This window comes from Scophthalmus maximus, chromosome 17 (assembly GCF_022379125.1).
Source record: "Scophthalmus maximus strain ysfricsl-2021 chromosome 17, ASM2237912v1, whole genome shotgun sequence".
Classification (NCBI taxonomy): Eukaryota; Metazoa; Chordata; class Actinopteri; order Pleuronectiformes; family Scophthalmidae; genus Scophthalmus; species Scophthalmus maximus.
Window position 1 is genome coordinate 20137501 of NC_061531.1, and position 7500 is coordinate 20145000.

Consider the following 7500-nt stretch of genomic DNA (forward strand, 5'->3'; position numbering starts at 1 on the left):
TCAATCCTGTCTGTTCACTTCCAGGTTTGTCTGAGGCCAAGAACAGAACACGCTACAGAGAACACGCTACAGAGAACACGCTACAGAGAACACGCTACAGAGAACACGCAACAGAGAACACGCTACAGAGAACACGCTACAGAGAACACGCTACAGAGAACACGATTAGAATGAGCTTGTTCATTGGTTCACTGCGTGTTGCTGTCGTCACGTCTCCTGGTTCGTTGTCTTTTTCGAACCCGTCAAAACGAACAATATATTGATTTTAAAAGCAAATTATCACGACAGTCAAACCATTAATAACTACATGTCTCAGTCTCTCTTCACTTCACACATGCCACCAGATTGTTTTTGTCTTTCCGTCACGTCGTTGCCGAGAGGAGGATGTGAGGAGACAATGAGCCGGTGTGAAACGTCGCAGGTCGGAGTGTAAGCTGAGCAGACGCCTGGTGAGTGACTCTGGTGTTGAGACCATTGTTCACGTTACCTGGACACAACAGCCACCGAAACATCTCAGCTCAGACGGATCCTCTAAGATCCACGCGGACGCTTCTTCTGTCCACGGTGTGGACAGGGCCGGAGGACCCGGCCCTGCAGACTACACACACACACACTCACTGACACACACACACACTCACTGACACACACACACACACACACACACACACACTGACACACACTGACACACACACACACACACACACACACTGACACACACACACACACTGACACACTCACACACACACACACACACTGACACACACTGACACACACACATACACACACACACACACACACACACACACTGACACACACACACACACACACACACACACACTGACACACACACACACACACACACACACACACTGACACAGCCTTGTGTAATGAATGAAGAGGCCCTCCCACTGTTTCCCTGGGTATTGTTTCCTTGTTGTTACACAGAGTGTGTATTGCTCTCTAAGCCTGTGATGGATGTCGGATTACCTCTCCGCCTGTGTCCTCCTGACAAAGAGGGCATCAGCCTGCACTGCGACACAGGACACACACACACACACACACAAACAGGCAAACACACTCACACACTCACCAAACATACACCCACATCGTCCCAAAGATCCTGCATACAATGATCTACAAATCTTTGTCCCGACAGCGACACATCAGCGTCCACATGTGACTGACGGATCGTTGACTCTTCATCCTGAGCAGCTGCATGTCCGTAGGGGCTCACGCACATTTCAAACTGTTGACGCGACAACAAGAGTCATCGTTACAGACGAGAGTTGAAACCAGAGGAGCTGCTCTCTATGGTGTTGATCTTTCATTGGCTGCTGCGATATTAAACTCTGTCTGCCATGGAAGAGTCTATTGTAAATGAGAAGACGTCAGATGAAAAATGTACTTCCTGAAACAAAGTTAATAAAAGTGTTTCCCCGAAAACCAAACTGTTTCTTTAAGTGGGAATGTGAGAACGGGACGTTTGTGTGTGAAGTCCTGGTGCCCTGGTGCGGAGGAGAGGGCAGTTTGTGGGGGGGGGTTCCTCCGCCAGCGGGGCGTCCGTGGAGCCTCACGTCGGTGAGGTGAGTGAACTTTCACAAAACCACCACTGTAATAAATCTGAGGCTCCATCCAGCCTCTGTGTTCTGTCTGCTGCTCCGTCGCTGCACGGCCTCATCCGCCCCAGAGCCGGGGCAGAGCAGCAGAGCCCCCCCCCCCCGGCCTACATGACAATGGTACCAGCGGTTCCCCAGGAAACAGGCCTTTCATTAGCTGTGTGATAAAAAAGATGAATTCCCCCTCGTCTCTTCCCGGTCCACTTTTTCACTGCTGCTTTTATTTTTTTCAGGAACCGGTAGATGAGCTTCAGGGCCCCAGCTCCCGGCAGGTCCCACCCCAACCTTCATTTTGTGGAGTCGTGGGGCAACAGGAGGAGACACATCCTGAATGTAAAGCTGCTTCTGAGGACGGACATGTTCATCAGTTTCTGTGAACTACCCGTCAGGGAGGAAACACCGGCGCTGGACGGACGGATCTCTGCATGTGGGCCACAAGTCCTCACATGTCTGCTTTTGTCCGACCAACAGTCCAATAAGATGAGGATGGAAAAAGTTAATCATCAAACATGTGCACAACTTGTTGGAACAGAGGCGTCGGAGTCGGAGCTGCTCGGTGTGTCCGGTTGTTCAGCACTTTCAGTTTGCAGCGTTTCTGTGTCGCAGCGAGCGGTGAAGGTTAGCGTTTCACCAGGAGGCTCCTCTTACCTGCAGCCGTCAGCAGGGCCCGGGAATAATACCTGCCTCAGGTTACCACGGGCCTCTCATCTAACCGGCCGGACACATTACAATCATGAGCCCTGCAGTGCAGCTGGAGAGTCCAGGGGGGGCAGGAAGGGAAAGGTCCGCTCCCCCTCTCCAGAGTCTGGGCATGAAGATGCAGGATCCAACCCTTCCACTGGAGTGTTGGGTGTCCATCATACAGCGGTGTAGTGTTACAGAACCTTCATTACCTCATCAGTGACCTCAGACGTGTTGACAGGCGACCCCCGTCTGTTCACAACCTTGGGGGTCGCCGGCTTCTTAAATTCGACGTATTTGCATTTGATTACTGCGGCTATTCATGGGACTCTCTGAACGCGAGGCACCTTCCTAATCTGCGGCAGGGTCAGAGAGAGACGGTGTGGTCTACGGCCGGGCAGACAGGCAGTGATATATGGGGCCGTGGGACACTCGTCCCCGTCAGACCCCACACCGTCCCAGTGAGGGACCACAGATCCCAGCGCCATTGGGGAACAAGAGTCTGACTGAGCACAGACAAAGCCCTGAAAGAGAAACCCAACCACCCCCTGCTACTATTACCCATCCACCGCCTGGTCACAGCAAGAGCCACAAGAGATGAGCAGGAAAAGATAAATCTCACACTAAAGACCATGGGGGGGTGAGGGGAGTCTGCAGCCATGTGAGCAGCTCAGTCAGGAAGGAGGTCCGGGTTCCAGAACAACAAGTCCAACATGATGTGTCGTTCCGACATGATGTGTCGGTCCAACATGATCCAACAAGATGTGTCAGACCAAAATGATGTGTCGGTCCAACATGATCCAACAAGATGTGTCAGTCCAACATGATGTGTCGGTCCAACATGATCCAACAAGATGTGTCGGTCCAACATGATCCAACAAGATGTGTCAGACCAAAATGATGTGTCGGTCCAACATGATCCAACAAGATGTGTCAGTCCAACATGATGTGTCGGTCCAACATGATCCAACAAGATGTGTCGGTCCAACATGATCCAACAAGATGTGTCGGTCCAACATGATGTGTCGGTCCAACATGATCCAACAAGATGTGTCGGTCCGACATGATCCAACAAGATGTGTCAGTCCAACATGATCCAATAAGATGTGTCGGTCCGACATGATCCAACAAGATGTGTCGGTCCGACATGATCCAACAAGATGTGTCAGTCCAACATGATCCAATAAGATGTGTCGGTCCAACATGATGTGTCGGTCCAACATGATCCAACAAGATGTGTCGGTCCGACATGATCCAACAAGATGTGTCAGTCCAACATGATCCAATAAGATGTGTCGGTCCGACATGATCCAACAAGATGTGTCGGTCCGACATGATCCAACAAGATGTGTCGGTCCAACAAGATGTGTCGGTCCAACATGATCCAATAAGATGTGTCGGTCCAACAAGATGTGTCGGTCCAACATGATCCAACAAGATGTGTCAGTCCAACATGATGTGTCGGTCCAACATGATCCAACAAGATGTGTCGGTCCAACATGATGTGTCGGTCCAACATGATCCAACAAGATGTGTCGGTCCGACATGATCCAACAAGATGTGTCAGTCCAACATGATCCAATAAGATGTGTCGGTCCGACATGATCCAACAAGATGTGTCGGTCCGACATGATCCAACAAGATGTGTCGGTCCAACAAGATGTGTCGGTCCAACATGATCCAATAAGATGTGTCGGTCCGACATGATCCAACAAGATGTGTCGGTCCAACAAGATGTGTCGGTCCAACATGATCCAACAAGATGTGTCGGTCCAACATGATCCAATAAGATGTGTCGGTCCAACATGATCCAACAAGATGTGTCGGTCCAACAAGATGTGTCGGTCCAACATGATCCAACAAGATGTGTCGGTCCAACAAGATGTGTCGGTCCAACATGATCCAACAAGATGTGTCGGTCCAACATGATGTGTCGGTCCAACATGATGTGTCGGTCCAACATGATGTGTCGGTCCAACATGATGTGTCGGTCCAACATGATGTGTCGGTCCAACAAGATGTGTCGGTCCAACATGATGTGTCGGTCCAACATGATGTGTCGGTCCAACATGATGTGTCGGTCCAACAAGATGTGTCGGTCCAACATGATGTGTCGGTCCAACAAGATGTGTCGGTCCAACATGATGTGTCGGTCCAACATGATCCAACAAGATGTGTCGGTCCAACATGATGTGTTGGTCCAACAAGATGTGTCGGTACAAAATGATCCAACAAGATGTGTCGGTACAACATGATCCAACAAGATGTGTCGGTCCAACAAGATGTGTCGGTCCAACATGATCCAACAAGATGTGTCGGTCCAACATGATGTGTTGGTCCAACAAGATGTGTCGGTACAAAATGATCCAACAAGATGTGTCGGTCCAACATGATCCAACAAGATGTGTCGGTCCAACATGATGTGTTGGTCCAACATGATGTGTTGGTCCAACAAGATGTGTCGGTCCAACAACATACAACAAGATGTGTCGGTCCAACATGATCCAACAAGATGTGTCGGTCCAACATGATCCAACAAGATGTGTCGGTCCAACATGATGTGTTGGTCCAACATGATGTGTTGGTCCAACAAGATGTGTCGGTCCAACAACATACAACAAGATGTGTCGGTCCAACATGATCCAACAAGATGTGTCGGTCCAACAAGATGTGTTGGTAACGCTTCACCTGGTAGAGGTAGAATTAGACAGAAGAGCTAATCAATGTTACGCAACCACAACTTTCACTACTGTGGATGATGAGGAGCCATCTTGGATGTTGAGGTCAAGTTGCCGAGGTTCTTCTGACATTCCGAGATGGAAGTCAACTTCAGGGGCCGACATTAATTCCGACTTCCTAGTTCAAATGGAACACACCATTTGCCGCTTGGAATGAAGGCGGGATGAACTTTTTTCAGGGTTAATGAGATAGATCAACTAAAAAAGAAACAAATGTCAACCTCACGGTGGCGCTAGAGGACTAGTCAGAGGGTCAACCTCTGGAAACCATGAGGACAGGAAAAGGTCACAGATAAACAGAAGTCAAGTAAATTCTCTGGGTGCCGAGAATATCTGAAGAGTGGTTGTAAAGTTATTTTACTCTGAAACACAAATTTCAAACCCAGTAGGGTTTATCCTCTGGGAACATGAATAAACAAAAACTGATGATAATCTATTTGACATATTTGATTTGAGGACTTTATCCTTAGAAGATTCTGGATTAAAGAAAAAAAAAGAAAACTGGCTAAATGCAGAAAAGCTTTTTTTATTGTCAAAGAATAAGTGGAAAATAGAATAAAAACAACGGCAAAGTAAAACATACATCAGGAAAAAAGAATAGAAACAGTGTGTCTGACTTAACAGAACCAACCGTGAGGTAAGACGCCGTCGCTGTGGTTCGTAGATGTTACTTGATGGAGATGAGCTACTGAAATACACAAAGTCCTTTGTCCGGTCGGGGAGTTCACACCTCAACGTCCACAAAACAGTGAATTCACCCGACAACAACAAGTATCACTGTCCTGTACATTGATTGCACTTTCACACATTTTAGAGATCCTGTATCTGTAATGTTCAGACTTGTTTTAAAAGAGTGATTCTGTTTGAGTCCTCATCAGACGACACACACCCGACATGCATCAGGATTTAGTTTTCCAGGACAAAACAAAAGAAAAAACATTTCCTGCTCGTAGAAAAACACTAAACAGCCTCATGATAACTCTGACGCCCGTCACGTCCCAAGCTGCTCTTGGCACAAAGAAGGTCGGGTGATCATTGACGAGGTCGTTTCGAGTCCTGATCGTTGGTTTGCTGGAGAATTTTCAAGCGGTTTTGAAGACGCGAAGCTCAGACGTATCTACTGTTCAACTCTTCTGTTACAGAAAGTCAAAGAGAGAAGTTATTTCTACAGGAAATATCTCCGTCTGACGTCAAGCAAAACTTGAAAAAATAGAAAAAACCCTTGAAAATAGAAAACATATCCTGCATCACTATCAATCTACAGGTAAACTGGTCCTATTCATTCTTGAAAAACGTGTACAGAGAAAAGTTAGTACCCAAAAACCGCACGCAAACAAAAAGGAAAAGAATCTAAACGCTAACACAGTAAATCACTACACCAAACAGCATCATTTGGCAAATATCTCATGATTAGTCGTCGTAGTGCTGCTGTCACATTCTTTACAGAACAAACGTGTTTCGACTCCACGTTTCACTTCCTGTCTGAAGAACAGATTATCACTCAGATCGTGACTTCTTCTTCTTCTCCGTCACCTCGAAGTTAACGCTGCGTTCCATTTCACCTCAGAACTCAGATTTACCGACCTCAGATCTGCTGCAATATTTGTCAAAATCCGACATGTTAATTTAGGACGGAGCCGAAATATTCCAAAATGGAGGATGTTGTTGTAATTACGCCGCGTTTAACAGAATGTCGGGAGAATGTGAAGAACAGGAAGTGAAACCAGATACAAACAGTGTGATGCTCTGATGAAATGAGATGAACAGGTTGCATATTGATATGTTGAGATGTTACTCTGACTTCTTCATCGTCATCTTCTAATCACGGTTTAAAAGATGTTACATAGAATTATAAAAGCATTATTATTGAACACAGGAACCTGCAACAAATACGTCTTTACAATGAAATCTTTGAGATTATTTTCCTGTAAGCGGACAGCTAACGAGCTAACAAGCTAACAAGCTTGCTAAGTGCTTCCTCGTTCATTAAAATGCCCGTATTACACAAACTGGATACCAGATTCCAACATGGTGTCTGTTCACTTGAAGAACATTCGAATGCCAAATTATGAACCAAAATTTAAATTTTAAAATTTTTGTGTTGTGCTTATTATCAGTGTTTCTCCCACTCACATGACATCACACACTCATAAGAAGCTTCTCAGCTGTTTACAGATTTAAAACTTTCATTGATTTTAAATTCATAACACTAATAATCATAATAGTTGTTGTTGTTGTTGTTGTTATTATATTTATAAATGTAATAATTTGCCTTGTTTGTAGTTGCAAAAAAATATTTTGTTGTAGTATCACAGTTGGCCACAGGGATGAATTTGCAGCGAGCTCTCTGAACACACGTATGTTGCTAATTGACAGTTAGCAAGCTTGTTAGCCAATTGTTCCTCAATAAAACTCATCATTGAATGAAATGATGTAAAAATCCTGAGAGTAAAAAATGAAGCGAA

General features: G+C 46.1%; 1 protein-coding gene across 1 annotated transcript in view; it reads right to left on the reverse strand.

Moving 5' to 3' along the window:
• Positions 1-5541: 5541 nt before the first annotated feature.
• foxj1a (forkhead box J1a) overlaps positions 5542-7500 on the reverse strand; it is a 6150-nt gene continuing 4191 nt past the window's right edge. Inside the window, exon 3 of the mRNA XM_035615857.2 lies at positions 5542-7500. This exon is cut by the window's right edge and continues 1149 nt beyond it. The gene's annotated coding sequence lies outside the window, so the exon portion shown is untranslated.